This window comes from Lonchura striata, chromosome 14, assembly GCF_050655825.1.
Source record: "Lonchura striata isolate lonStrDom1 chromosome 14, ASM5065582v1, whole genome shotgun sequence".
In the NCBI taxonomy this organism is placed as follows: domain Eukaryota; kingdom Metazoa; phylum Chordata; class Aves; order Passeriformes; family Estrildidae; genus Lonchura; species Lonchura striata.
Window position 1 is genome coordinate 3,408,308 of NC_140716.1, and position 15,085 is coordinate 3,423,392.

Sequence of the window (15,085 nt, forward strand, 5' to 3'; positions counted from 1 at the left end):
CCAGTGCTGAGTACAGGGGGATGATCACTGCCCTGGTCCTGCTGGCCACACTGTCCCTGAAAGGGAAAGATGTCCTTGGAGGGGACAGGGCTGCTCTGGAGCCAGGCTGGGAAAGCTGGGGGTGATCAGCCTAGAGAACAGAAGATCCAGAGAGACCTTAGAGCCCTTTCCAGGACCTAAAAGGGCTGCAAGAGGGCTGGAGATGGACTTTGGACAAGGGCCTGGAGGGACAGGACACAGGGAAAGGCTTCAAACTGAAAGAAGGCAAGGTTAGATGGGATACTGGGGAGAAATTATTCCCTGTGAGGGTGAGGAGACCCTGGCATAGATTTTCAGAGAAGCTGTGGCTGGCCCTGGATCCCTGGAAGTGCCCCAGGCCAGGTTGGATGGGGCTTGGAGCAACCTGGGACAGTGAAAGGTGTCCCTGCCCATGACAGAGGGGTGGAACTGGATGATCTTTAAGGTCCCTTCCAACCAAACCATTTCATGATTCTATGATTGAGGGTTGGAATATCAAAATAAGTTAATGAGCAATAATTTGCCCTACTCTTAATCCCCTCGAGGAATTGCCTCCTCTTTGGGGTCTCATAGTTTTTCTCCTTCAAACTTGGGAGATTTTGTGAGCTCAAGTACAACAATAATGAACAAAAAAGTCTGGGAAAATGGGGAGAGATAAATGAGTCCCTGATATACTGAGGAGCAATAGAGTAGTGAGTTTAATTTCAAGTCTGAGAGAAAATAAACAATTTATAAGCATCTCAAAGGAAAAAAAGAAGGTGAATGCTGGCCAGTATGGCTTTGTCAGGAATGAATTGAGCCAATCTAATTTCCTCTTCTGGCAGCATAACAAGGATTGCAGATAAGGGCGAAGCAATGTATGTAATATATCTTGATTTTTAGTAGAGTTTCTGACACTGGCTTGCAGGGTATTCTAATAATAAACTGGGAAACCAGTCTAGATGATACTGCTCTAAAGGAGTTGCAAAACTGGTTGAGGGAAGAAGTACTTAATATCAGTGCTTGTACAGGGAATTACCTGTGCATTACTCATCTGTGATGCAATAATGCAATTACTGCATCTGAAACAGAGATTGAGTTCAGAATAAACACAGTGGCAGAACGAGGATTCAAAACAGGAGCTCTGAGGTAAACATGGGATGTGGTTGGGCAGCAGGTGCACTGCTGTTCACTCCAACACCATCAGCTTCAAATTTACACCACTGGGAATAGGGCAGCTGCAGGGAAGGGTGGAGGGGATGCTGAGGGTCAAAAGATGAACAGGAACAAAAACCATCTTTTTGCAGATGAGGTAAACTCCACACAGCCCCATGTGGGTAAGAAAATCTGAGTAACACACACAAAAGAATCCTGCTCTGCTGAGCTGCATTAGAAGAGCGTTAGAGTCCTGTGCACCAGAGAAATGTGGATGATTTGGGGAAAAAGGTGACAAGAATGATCAGGGCTCTTTGAACACATGACTTCAGCTGAGCCTGTTGAGAGGACAGAAAACTGAGGGAAGATGTGCATAGTCTTGGAATAGATGAAAGGCTGCCGTTCTGAGGAAAGGAATAATTTGTTCTCTTATGGCCACAGGGTAGGGTGAGAAGTCATAAACAGAGATAACAACAAGGCAGATCTGGGTAAAAAAATGCCAGCGACTATTTTGAAGTAGTGAAGCCCTGTGTTAGGAGCTGATTTTACAGGATGGAGGGCTGCTCTGAGGAGTTTTTAAGAATGGATCTGAAATATTTGTCAGGATGGCAAAAGTGCAGTAAAAGGTCTTGTATTCTTGTATTCAAGAAGTGAGAGTGGGTGGCCTCTGTCAGTGGTCCTGTGGCTCTGTGCCTGCAAGATGTGTAATCAGTGCAGCCCTTATTGGCTTAACAATGAACCTGCCCCAGCTGCAGGGATTAAAACCACACAACTAGGCCGAGCAGAGTTATGTAACTGCAACAAAATTACATTTTAAGTACGGTTTTATGTTTGCAAAATGACTTTCACCAGATGGAGGGAGAGCATCTAAATGAGGCGCTCTGCAGAGGTTTTAAGCATTAAAAGCTAAGACCCTGTCTCCAGTGTAGCTTCCCAAAGACTTTTCCACCACTGCTCCTGCTGTAATGCTGATACAAGTGCTCTGTGCTAATCCAGGAAGGATGCTGATGTTTTTGAGATTACAGCCTCACAAGCAAGGCTGAACTGATTTTAGTGAAAGTGGTTTCAATGCAATCTGACCTTAAGGTATATATGAAAAAAAGATTTAAGATGGGACATCCTCATTCAGCTACAGGGTAGCAGCTAGTCAAAAAGAGATCTTCTGGAACATGCTGTTTGATACACAAACAGGTAACTGGTGAATGAAAAGTCATGGCTTGAGTGCATTCTAGGTGTGCATTGCCAGAGGAGCTGTTTTAGCCTCTCAGCTGTTTGAATTTGCTGTTTCTGTGCTCTCTGCCCTCCTGTTGTGATGCCTTACATCTTGAGTTTGAACAGAATACGATGTTCTGCCTTCTCGCTGTGAAAAATACAAGTTTTCCCCCATACACTAAACCTTAATAAGACTAAGAATAAAGGCTATTGATGAGAGGAATTATTTGCAAGAGATGACCTGGATCACATCTCCCATCCTTGACTTGAAAAATCTTAAATCTCTGTTAGCACAGATCCATCACAAAATGTTGGATGTGTTCAATCATTCCAGATGTAGCAGGAGTGTATTATTTGCAAGGTTTTGGGTCTGACACACAGGTAATTCTTTTGTCTGCAGATTCTTTCACACTTTTTCTGTGTTCTATTCTTTTGAGAAAAGATTTAGTCCTTACTGTGTACCCATTTGGGGAGTAGAAGGATATTGCTTCTTTTCCCTTTCTGTCTTACCATTAGTGAAAACATCTGTACTATCCATTAGCTGTTCCAGGAGTACTTCTGTGCCTAAAGAGACTTGTGGAATATCTGTGTTCCCTTTCTCAGGGAACTGCATGAGTCAGCTGGTGTTGAGAACACACCTATGTTTTCCTCATCTCCATCCCACACCCTTTTCTGCTCTAATAAATTCATGGCAGGTAGATCCAGACATAGGAGCTCCAGCTTCCCTGAGCCACTGGCACAGAGGAAGAGGGTTGAGGCCTTGGATAACCTCCCCAGGAAGCAAAGCCTGAGACACAGTGCCAGATGTGCAGTTTGTTTAGAGCCATCCCATCTCCCTCTCCTCTGCATCTTCCACTTCCTGCATGGACTTCCTTTATTTGGCCAGGCTCTGTTCCTGTACCAGAAATGGTTTGATTTAGCAAAAGGAATCTTTGCAAAATTGACCTGGAACACATCTGATATTTGTGCATGGTGACATCAGGGTGAGGAGAACGGGCATGACCCTGAAGAGTTGTAGTTAATAAGTATTTTATAAATTGTGTGTTCATGTCTGTGCACACATCAGAGACTGTGCTTGAGAGCAGGAAGGGGTTGCACAGAGGGTAGAGGAGAAGAATCTTTTGTAGACAGTGATGCACACATTCCAGGGACTGTCTCAAAAAGTGCATCCAAGTCTACAAAGGTCCACATGTCAGGGATGCTGTCAGTATGAACTGAACATGAACATGTGCTTCCTGCAGCAGGTGTTTTGGAGAGGGAAAATGCTCCTGGTGTGCACCAAGTGCCATTGTGTGATGACAGAACACATCAAGCTGGAAGGGACCTGTAAGAATCATCCAATCAAACTCCCAAGTGGTGAAACAGTGAGCTGGGGCAGGGCAGACCTACAGCCTCCTCATTTACAGTTTATTCTGTATATGTCCAATCTTGTGAGTTTTATAGACATTTCTGGTGGAAGACCAGCTCCTTTAGAGAGCTCTTGTGCTTGTACAGAATTTTCAGCCTCCACACACTGTTTCTGCTTGGTGTCTGGCTGTTTCCAGTTCCTTCATGTGAAGAGGAGCAGAAGGACAATTGATGTGTCGTTTTGAGGGTCAGAAATGGGGCGATGGTATCTATCCCAGGAATTTGAAGTTACTCGTGCTCTGGAGTTTTGTTGCAGTTAAAAAATAAAAGTCATGCTGCTGATAACAGCACACCTTCCAAATTCTCCTTTGTGGGTGTAGATCAGCTGCTGAGACCAGTGGCTTGTTCCTGCTGCATTCAGGCACCATAAAGATTCTGATGGATGAGTTCTGCACGGGGTGCAAAGTGCTGAAATTCCCTTGCGCTCCAGTGGGTTCAGAGTATCCCACATGCAGCTTTTCTGCCTAGCCTGGATTTCCTTGAATTAGTGCATTCCCTTTGGGGCATATTGGTTGTTAAATGAAAATGTTCCTTTTCAGGTATTTGTGCTGAATGCGGAAGCTAGGTGCAGGAAAGAGTTTCATAGCTGCTCTGCTGGAATAATCTTTCTAATATATTTGTACATGTTTTTTTTTACCCTGGGGTTTCATAATGGTGGTTTTTTTTCCTCCTCCTCTCAGGGCTAACTTCTGCCTATTCCATCTTGACTTACAGGTCTTTTATTGCAATTTAATAGTTGTTCTTAATCTTTTCCAGGTGCACATAATGATCTTGCTCCAGACACAGATCTTTTGCCACACAGGAAGCCTGTGAGGAAGGTATGAAACAGATTGAGAGCACAGCTATTTATACAGATCATGAAAAACTAGGATATGTAGATTTTAAATCTGTGTGTTACCTTCTGAGAAATTTTGCCATATCTTTAATTTTATTGTGTGTCACAGGCTGCCTTTCTGAAGGCTGGATCCAGAGTTCACTGAAATAATTGGAAGTAATCCCTGACATTTTGGACAATTCTAGATCAGATCATAAACCAGGTGGTGGGGTGCTTATTTTGAACCACTGGACTAATCAAAGTTGTTATCCCCACCTGTTATTAAATCAATAGTTTTGATTCTAATGACACTTCAGGCTTTTATTTCCACCCTCCAGTGGAAAGAAGGTGGTTGAATGTGTGCTGTAGGTGGAGGGTGAAGACATTGTCTGAGCACACAGAAAGCACAAAGGTGGCAGAAGGCTCAGTGTCAGTCTGGGAGGAAATGCTGTGCATTAAATCCCCAGCTAGCTGTGATATTTGGGAAGTGCCAGTTGTCAGCACAGTGCCAAAGGAGCAATCTGCTCAGTGCTGGCAGCTCTGCTCTCCTCTGCCAATTCCAAATGCCACTGACTCGCTGGAGAGGGAACCCAGCCTACTCTTTGTTGGAGGGCTGATAGGTGTGAGGAGTGGAGTTGTGTAATAAGTGAAAGAAAGGACAAATCAAGAGGAAATGGAGGAATTCCTCAGGGTGCCATCTGTGATGCAGATTACCAGGGAGGCAGAGTGAAAGTGAATTTCTTCTTTTGTGGATTAATTCTGCCAGGCTGCAATCAGTGAGCTAACACGTATCCTGCCTTTCAGGATCATAAAAAGCAGTGCAAGTGCTGACATCTATTATTAACACTGCTTTCAAATCAGCACTGGAGAGAAATAATGGGATATATACCTGACAGTTGCCAGCTACCCCCATAAAGGGCAGAAAGGTGGGGAGATTACTTAAATCAGCCACAGCTTTCTTTGCTCCCTCATCACCTCCTCAGTGCTTGCTGATGATTTCCTCGTGCTCATTAGTAATGTGTTGAAGGTCAGGCCCCAGCTTTCATTTAATAGTAAACTAACTGATTTTAGAGGGCAGAAAGAAGACCCCTGACATCTTTCCTATCTGCTCCTCTCTTCCATTCAACTGCCAGAGATGATTTGTGAATGCTACAATGATACACCTCTGAGTCAGAAACAGACCCTGTTGTTTACCAAGTCCTGAAATCCGCATCCATTTTTCTGAATTTCTGTTGGATTTGAGTTGATATACCAATATTATTTATCTCAAAGCTCTGCTGCAGTAGCAGCAGCTGGCTTTAGACCTGACTGAAGCTGTACTTGATTGCTTTCTCAAAAAACATAGTCTCTGCTCCACAGTTTTTGATATGGATGTGTCTTTTTATCTCATGGAAAATATGAGCCCCACAGCTCATTTAGCGCTTACCGTTTACTGATATGAATCATTGGAGGACTGTTAATGTTGCTGCTGTAAAAATAATAATAATAATAATAAAAACACACTATGGAAGGAGAGTTCCAAAAGCATTAATAGAAAAATTGCATTCTGGTAACAAAGGCTGCTCTTCAGCAAAACAACATAATGTAAATGTGCCACAATGTTCCAGAATGCTGGACAAGTTCAGTGCTATGTGGGTTTTAGATAACAAGTTTTAAGCCCCCAATTTAGTATGGAGATAGCAGCTCACCTGCTTAAAATGAATCCTTTTATTATCAGTCAATTGGAGGGGGATGTATTGGTTGTATTTTTTATCCTATTCAAATAAAAGCCACATTTACGACTCAGTTTTTATAACCAATGCCCCATAATTGCAGCTGAGAAGTGCTTCTTGGATTATCAGTCCTTTCCAGAAGTTACACTCTTCTCCTTGGAAATGTTATCATGGGTGGTCTTGATGGAAAAGCTCTGCAGACTCTAACGGGGAATGTTAAAGTGGCTTCATAAATCTGTGCACACACTGAAGTGGCAGGTTATGTTATTTCATTCTGCACTCTGTAATGAAAGGAGGCTTCAGATTTCACTACAATGGATTTCACTGGAGGCTCCAGTCCATGGAAGAAATCCGAGCACCATGGAAACAACTGTAAAACTCTTGTTTCAATGGAGGCAGAATTTTATGCTGTCCCTTTTAGGGTAGTTTTTCCCTCAGCAGTGTCTTAACTGTTCCACCAAATTTGTTTAAAGTCTCTTCATAAGCCTTGCTAGGAATAAGGCTGGGCCAAGATGGTGCTTTTGTGACAATCCTGCTATGAGTGTAATATTTTTAAAAACCCAGCTCTTCATGTTCCATAGAATTATCAGAGTTGCCTTATAGACCACTGATATTTATCCATTATTTGCCTAATCCTGCATTTCTTACCCAGAGTTAAGATTTAATGTTAAACTACACATACATAAACTTTCTGATGAGGTAGCTGTTGCATAATAGTTCTGTTTTCTCTGTGCATGGACACTGAGTTCATAATGCTTTCTCCATGATCTCTGCCTGCTTCTATTTTCCATAGTGCCCACTGTCATCCAGGGCAGCCTGCACTTCTTCCACTTGTCTCTGAGGTGGGCAGAGGCAGCATTTACAGCTCCTGCAGCTCCTCATGTGGTGAGCATCCTCATCCCTTTGGATCCAAAGGTCCCGAAAGCAGATGGAAGATTAATGTAAATAATAAAGGGAGAGGATGCTGAAAGTTGTAGGAGGTCTCTCTGCAAAGTTGGTCTTTAAGGTGATGCCAGATTTTTATTCTTTTTAAAAAAGCAAAACTTAAAACCAAACACCATAAAAACCCCAGTTCTCTCAGCACCATGATTACCTCTAATTATAGCCACACTGACTTTAAGAGAATTGTTTCTGATTGAGGCTGATGTAACTGAGCACAAGTTAGGTTTGAGTGTGTGTGTGTGTGTGTGTATAGATATGTATGGGGAGATAGAATCTTTGTTGTTAGTCTTTAAGTTACTAGAATTGGATTTTTGGCAGCAGCTGTATCACTTTATTCCAACAAAGAGACAGCTTTTTACTAATTTGCTTACTTCATTTTATTTTAGCAATGAAGAGCTGAAGGAAGCTCTCTAGTTTTACATCTCTGTTAGTTTCCAGTCCATTTCTTGGCTATCCTATTCAAACAGCAATCTCAACTTCTCTTAAACACAGAACATTTTTGGTTTAATTATATATAAATAGTTCTTGGGTTTTCAGTTTGACAAAAGCTGTTAGTAATGCTTGTCTTGTATAAGATTTGTTGAAACTATTGCAGGTTGAAATTGGTGTGAGTGGGAGAACCATGGATTTTGAATGTAAATTCCCAGTGTGTTCAAGGTTTCTGTCTAAACAAGAGCTCATAATCTACTGCTTTGTTACTTAAGTATAAAATAGAACTGGAGTTATTTTCCATCCAGGAGCTGCAGCCAGCCTCTCCAGTTCACCTGGCCATGCTGTTGCAGTTTGTTCAGGTCTGGACAAGCTCACTGTTGTTCCTGCTGGCACAATCCAGCTGCATTTCCATTCTGGTCAGGTCAGTGGCCATCATTTCCAGGCAGAGATCTTCAGCACGCCTCTTCACTTTAGTCTCCAGACTCGCCTGCAGAGACTCAATTGCATGCTGGTGAGTGTTTCTGTGGACTCCAGTGAAGCATATGGTACAGCAGTCCGTTATCTTGAGTCTGATCCAGCCCTTGTATCAAATTATTGCCCACCAAGTAGCAAAAATATAGTAACTTTTCAAATCTGTTAAAGCTGAGATACCAGGACTTTGTACGAAGCCATTCACTGATAACTTCTTTTAAAACAGGGCTGGAGAGATTTCAAGAGGTCATCCTAAAAATGTACTGCCTAAAATACGGATCAGCTCCTGCCAAACCAGTGCCACTTGATGTGAGACCAGACTGCATTTAACTTCCAATAACAGAGACCATAACCTTCAGACAATCTGGTCCAAGCAATAATTCCCCTTAATGATTATCAAACTTTCCTAATGTCTAACTTAAAACCTCCATGATGCAACCTTATTATATACATAATGTAATTATGCTCTCTGTGATTATACATACAAAATCCATCCAGTTATAAATGCAAAATCCATCTGGTGGTACGTGGGCAGCAGGCACCAGGTTGCCAGGAATCTCTCACATCTGCAGAATTGATACCTCCAAGGAAGACTTTGCTTCCTCCAGTGCCACCTGCAGTTTGTCCTTCTCAATCTCCAGCTTCATCTTTTGCAGCTCTTGAGTGTTCTTCCCTCCCTTCCTCGGCTGATTGATTAGATCCTTAATTTCCTCTAGGGAAGAAAACAGATATTTCATGTGATAGGTTTATTTCAGGACTATGAACCTTACTGAGTGCATCAGACAGATCCTTTGACTGGAAATAGCATGAAATGGTTTCAGTCACTTTTTGTCAGCTGCCCTTTTCTTTCGTTGCTAAATATTATCCTGGATTTCTGAATGAGCCCTGCTAGCTGCATGTGTTCACAGAGGTGGAAGAATGAAGCACACTAAATAAAGAGAATTTTTTCCCAGTTTTTATCCAGCCTTCCCTGTGGGTCTTCCCCTTTCCCCCTTTCAGATGGTTGCTTTCACAAAATGGGAACAGGACACCACATCATCTCCCTGCAGCAGAGAGGAACTCTCTGCCAGCTGATGGAGGCTCGAGCAAAGGGCTGGGGGAGAGCCCAGGAAACTCTGGGTGTGTGCCAGGGTGTCCATCACTGTTTTCTCTTGGCCACAAGTACAAGAGACTGTAGCATCTTCTAAATGTTTACAGTGTCCTCTTCCAGAGTCCTGTAAGAGATCAATTTTTGTAATTTACAGAACTGAAAAAAAAAAAAAAAAAAAAAAAAGTGGTGGGAGGGAAGGGGAAGGTGTCACTGAACAGTCAGTAGAGAGGAGGGATGCAAAGAGGGAGATTGAGAGGAGTCTGACTGACTTGCTCTGAGCTGATTGCTGGAGATGCTGAATCCTCTCCACAGAGGTTAAAGGGAATATCATCTTTCCAGGGTAAAGCTGGCTGTTGTCAACAGCCCTCCCAAGTGAATTGCTCAAAATTAGAGGATGCTAGTAGCCAGAATTAGCACTGTGTCACTGCAGCCTCTCCTTTATGGCACCAAATGAATGTCCTCAGAGACTGAAAGCACTGCTAGGAATAAGGAAAGTGGAATTGGTGCTGGAAGACACCCCAAGAGATCATTCAGTAGAAATCAAGGGGCTTATCATGTTCAGAATTTTTGTATCTCAAACCAGTACTTAACCTTAAGGGCCTTTTTCTCTTTCTTTACAGATTCCAGGTGCTTCAAGGATTCTTCATTAGGCACCCTTAAGCTCTACATTTTCAATTGTGTACAGTCCTTCTGTGAATTTACTTCAACCTGCAGCTCTTTGTCCTTTTTTTGCCATTCCTTTAGCATCTTACCAAAGACTCTGTGCCTCTTGTCCAGAGCAGCACAAGCAGCATTGGCCTGGAAGAATAAAGCCAAGCATTCACTGGACACAAGTTTTCTTCACACTTCACTTCTCTGCATGTCCTGCCAGCCAGTCACAGTTAAATTGGCAGCCATTCTAAAGGCTGGCAGCATTTCTCTTGGTCACTCTGAATGGATGATTAAAATGTTTATGAGGCTGTCTTTCCTCACCATTAGGAATTTAACAAGATCACCCAGTTCCCATCAGTGTGATAGTCGTCCTTGCTCCTGTGGTTATAATGGTGCTGCTGTGGAGCAAATGTTTTCCACTTCAGATGTTCCTTGTGCAGATGTGCTGCTGGTAATTGCCTGGGTTGATCAGTGTGACTTTTGCTATCTTAAAGCAGATTCGGTTACAAACAAGATGTTATTCAAGACTATTTTAGACTTGTCATGAAGGGAAAGAATAAAGATACATTTTTCTTTCCTAGGAGCTTTTAATCACAAATATTCTACATATCCTTATGATCCACACATGTGTTCAGATACCATGGTGACAAGCACACCACAGGAACCATAGAATAAAGAACTGCTTCATTAAAGAAAGGGATGGGGAAACAGATTTTTTCAGCCCAGTAATGCAATGCTGTATGTGGGATTTTCGGCTCTTGGGATCTGTTCTAAAGCCAACTTCAGGCATTGGCAGGTACCCAAGGACTTCAGTGGATTTGGAGCAGCCTTTGTGACTATTTTAAGTAACGTTTTTATTCAAATATCCTACAGTTGCACTACTATTCATGCTCTTACACTAACATGAGCAAGAGTAGAAATATTAATTTAATTAAGGCGCTGGTGTTTAAACTGTGTTGTTTAGGTCTGCTTTGAGTTTGGTAGTTAATAACCAGTGGCCAACCCACCAGTATTGCAACACTGAAAAGTTCAAAGCAGGATATCATTATCCTTTAAAGGAAGATGAATGCTTTGCCTTGCAGTAGAGGAAGCCTTTTGCTTTAGCTGTACTCTTCTTTCTGGAAGTCAGCTAATGAGCTTATGAGAAGCATGCTGTGTGCTCCCAGGAATTAGCTGTGGCTCTCATCTGAGTTTTCTCTTGATGTGAGAAGTCTTAGCCTTGTTTCTCATGGTCATACAGATTGCTTGGCATTTAATAGAGAGACCTTAAGAAATAAGGGACTGGATCAAAGCTGACTTAAGTTAACAGAAAGACTCCCAGAGCCTCTGGTACCAGGTGTTAGATCTTGGTGATCAGGCTGAGTACATTCCTGGCTAGCTGGATTTCTGGCCTTGTCAAGTCAACAGTGAGGTCCTCCACTTCATTCTGAAGCCTCTGCTTTGTTTTCTCCATGTTGGCAGCCCAGGCTTGGACTGATCCCACTGTCTCCTCTGCTTTCAAAGCCTCACGGCCAACTTTTTCCTGAAGGAAAGATGGCAGAAATATCCTGGTGAGTAGTTAATGGATTTGAAGAGTGATGGAATCAGCAACCCTCTACTGAACACCATCACTGTTTTCACTAGAGAAAAGATGGTAACTTGGCAGCAATCTCAGAAAACAGATTTGCTTTATCCTTAGGAAATTATAGTGGCTTTTGTAGGGCTAATGGAGGAGTAAAGTCCTGTTGAAATTAAAAAAGGCTACCCAAATTCAAGCTTTAATCATAAAGGTTTGCTTTCTGTTGTCAGTGTACCAATGTTAGGTCTCAGTAGTCTCTGTTATTGCAAGTATTATTTTCCTTCTCTTGGCTGGAGCCCTTTGCTTTCTCTCTCTTACCAAATTACATCCCAACAGCTCACATCCATAAGCTGTGACTCAGCAGCCAAGCTAAATAATGAGACTGCCCTAAGCCCCAGCCTCCCTGAAAGCTGAGAGCTCGCTTAGTTTCCTACAGTTTTTGCTTCTATCAAAGGCATCAATCCTCTATTTGGTCCTCCAGATTTCAGTGTTGAGTTTAAAGAGCTGAACTGCAGCTTTGTTTTTCTCCTCTCCCTCCAGCTGCTCTTTCATCAGGTCAAAATCCTGCTTGGTGTTGTTTGGGCTCCCACTGCAGCCGTGCAGAACTCAAGGTAGCACAAGTTTCACTTGAACTGCTCAGTCCTGGACCATTTAGAAACACCTCAGCCTTGAAAATATCTTCCTGTTCAGGAGCTAAGGCTTTATTTTTCTCCTTACCTGTTTTTTGCTGTATTGCAGTGAATTGAATTGAGCTCATACAACTGAAAACAGAACCTGGCATGTCACCATCACTTTGCTCTCAGTGTTTCAAAGAATTATGACAGTAAACCCATTTGGTGATTGTTCTGAACACAGAATCCTTGCCAGACTGGTGATATACAGGTGCAGCACTAGAATTACTCATTGGAGATAAGCAGACATTTCCAACACACAGGTGTCAGACAGGGAGATGAAATGTTGATATATTTTGAGCCAGACTTTTGTGATCTCTGCAAATAAACTGCTGCACAATCCACTGAATGGACAGTGGACTGATAATCAGGAGGCTCTCTGTGTTCTGCTCTGCTGCCAGCTCATGAGAGACTCCATATCTTACTTCCATATCCATACAAGGTTCATGTCCCCCACATTCCCTCCCAGACCAGCTGGTGTCAAGCCCAGACATTAACTTGGATAAGAAAGTTCTTTCTGAGGGCTAACACAACAGATTTGTTACTCTGAAGTGGACAACGTTCAGAGCAGCAGGCAGTGCATGACCCACGACAGCAGCAGCCTCTGCAGGCAGCTGGTGTTCCCCAGCACCTTGGACTCCTCATCCAGCTGTCTCCTCAGGTCATCTGCATACAAGATCTTTAGTAGACAGTCTGGGTAAGCCTGCCCTGAGCTTCCTGGAGCTCCCAGCCTAGCTGGCTGCTTTTGGCTGTGCAACAACTGTATAAAGAAGCAGGAGAAGAACTAATTCAATGTGATTGGAGTGAGAGAGAACGATTGGGCAGATCTGTGAGAAGAGACAGGGCAGGGGTGCCAGAGCTGGATGGAATAGAGGGGAAGAGAAGGATCTGAGGGAGGTAATATTGCACAAAGCTGTCAAAAATTTACCTTGGAGCCTGATGGCTTTATTTTCAGCTTGGCTCTCCCCCACTGCAGCCAGCTGGGCATTGGCCTCAGCCAGGTTATCTTCCAGCCAGTGCACATGAGCATGGGAGTTCAGCTGGAAGAGAGAGGTCAGTCATATGATGCTGAGTAAGGCTTCAAGGGCCAAGATATCCTCCCTCCCTGGCAAACTCAGTTTATTCCGGTTGGTGATTGCACTGGGATGACTGCAGTAGCCTGGGGGAGTGCAGAGTGTCCTGACTTTTGTGATGGGGATGCCTACTCCATCAGCCAGGATGGGCAGTGTTCAGCATCAGCTGCTTCCTGGCATCAGCAGCTCCCACTGGAGAGCAGGATTCTGCTTTGCACTCATGGCTACACCTGTGGCTGCACTGGTTTGGTGAGGAATTCCCTGCTGGTCTCTCCCTCTGGATTTCTGCAAAGATCCCATGCTTACACTGAGCTTACCCATTTCTGCCTTCATGAGCTGTTTGTCCATCTCCAGCTGTGCTTTCACTCTGGGGCATCTCCATGAGCTCTGCTATCCCAGCCACAGCAACTGTGTTCTTCCTGTGGCCCTGCCCTGCCTGAACTGACCTTGCTGCTTTCTGTGCACTGGACAAGATCCTCTATCTGTTTTCCCTCTTTCAAGGTGTCTGACAACATGGACCTATCTTCTGATATGTTTGAGAATTCATCAGCTCACATTTCTAAAGTGAATTGAAATTGAAATGTTCCTTATTATTGATGCTATCAATTTTTATTAGTCATTAGAACACATTCAGAGCATTCTATTCAAATATAGCCTCAGCTTCCAGGTCTTCTTCCAGCTCTTCACTGTCTGGAGTGACTGGAGTACACATACGAGCACAGCAGTGTCTGTGAGCAGGAGATGTGAGAGAAATTTGTGGGAATATGAACAAGAATCTTAATTTCTTCACTCTCTTCTCTTTATGTTAGTTCAACTGGATTTTATTTCTTGGGAGAGATCTATGGCTGGGAATACTGAGCCAAGAAAGCAGGAATGTCTGGCCAGGTGTCTCAGCAGACAGCTGATGTTATCTGCAGCATGACTGGCTTTCTGTATGATGTTGGAATTTGGCCTTCAGGAATATAATCAAGCTGCTTTTGGTTGCTTGAGGGAAATAGAGGCTTGTTCGTAGAAATAGCTTCAATCTAGGTCTGTGTGTCGTGTTTTTGTTGAAATGCTGAGTGTTTAGTTAAATATTTGAACATTGAAATACTTGGATGAAATAAATATTTGAATTCAGAATGGTAACACCGCACATCCTGTGAACTGTGGCCTCATTTCTTGTTTGATTTACCACCTTTCCTTCCAGAATGAGAGGGACAGTGCCTTGGAAAGCAGTAGAGTCCATGGAAAAGTCTGCTAGACATCTTTGCTGATTTCCTGAGGAGGATCCTGGAACACATCACCTTTCTCCAGGTCAGAGCTGCAAGGCAGGAGATCTGCAGTGAGCATAAAGTTCCCCAGACTTCACAGTGGAGTTTCCAGTGAGTGGATAATACACAAGACAAGCTGGATTCAGAGCTGGCTGAACTGTTCAGTCACTGGAAACTAAAAGGCAAATGTTTCCAAGCCCAAGGGTTTCACAAGCTCATACAGAAGTCAGAATCTGCTGTAGAAAAAAACATCAGCATCTGCCTAGGGAAAAATAAATACTAGATCTCATCTGGTTCTGTTATTTAAGGGTTTAAAGAGAGATGGATCCAGACTCCATTTTAACAGGGTACGTTTAAAGGGCTGTATTAATCTTTTATGCCAACTCAGTCTTACCAAAAACTGAAAGCTGCACAAGCTGCCTGTTGTGAGGTGGCAAAGGTAGGACATTACAGCAAATGAATTAAGCCAAATTAGTGTTTCTGCTCTGTAGTGAAGTGTCTGTCTCCTTAATGGGACTGGCAGGGCACTTAAGTCCCTTTTTCCTTTGTGGAAGCTCCTCTTACCCCATCATTAACTGGTCTGCACAGAAAGGCTCAAGCAGCCTGGGAAGCTGAGCCTGTTTGCAGCTCTGAAAGGCTAAAACATT

The 15,085-nt window shown here is 43.2% G+C and overlaps 1 long non-coding RNA gene across 1 annotated transcript in view; it reads left to right on the forward strand.

Moving 5' to 3' along the window:
• The first annotated feature begins 1,853 nt into the window (after positions 1–1,853).
• Positions 1,854–15,085, forward strand: part of LOC146766057 (uncharacterized) — a 35,102-nt gene continuing 21,870 nt past the window's right edge. Inside the window, exons 1-2 of the long non-coding RNA XR_014958509.1 lie at positions 1,854–13,434; positions 14,375–14,481. This is a non-coding gene — a long non-coding RNA (uncharacterized LOC146766057). The remainder of the gene's footprint in view (positions 13,435–14,374; positions 14,482–15,085) is intronic.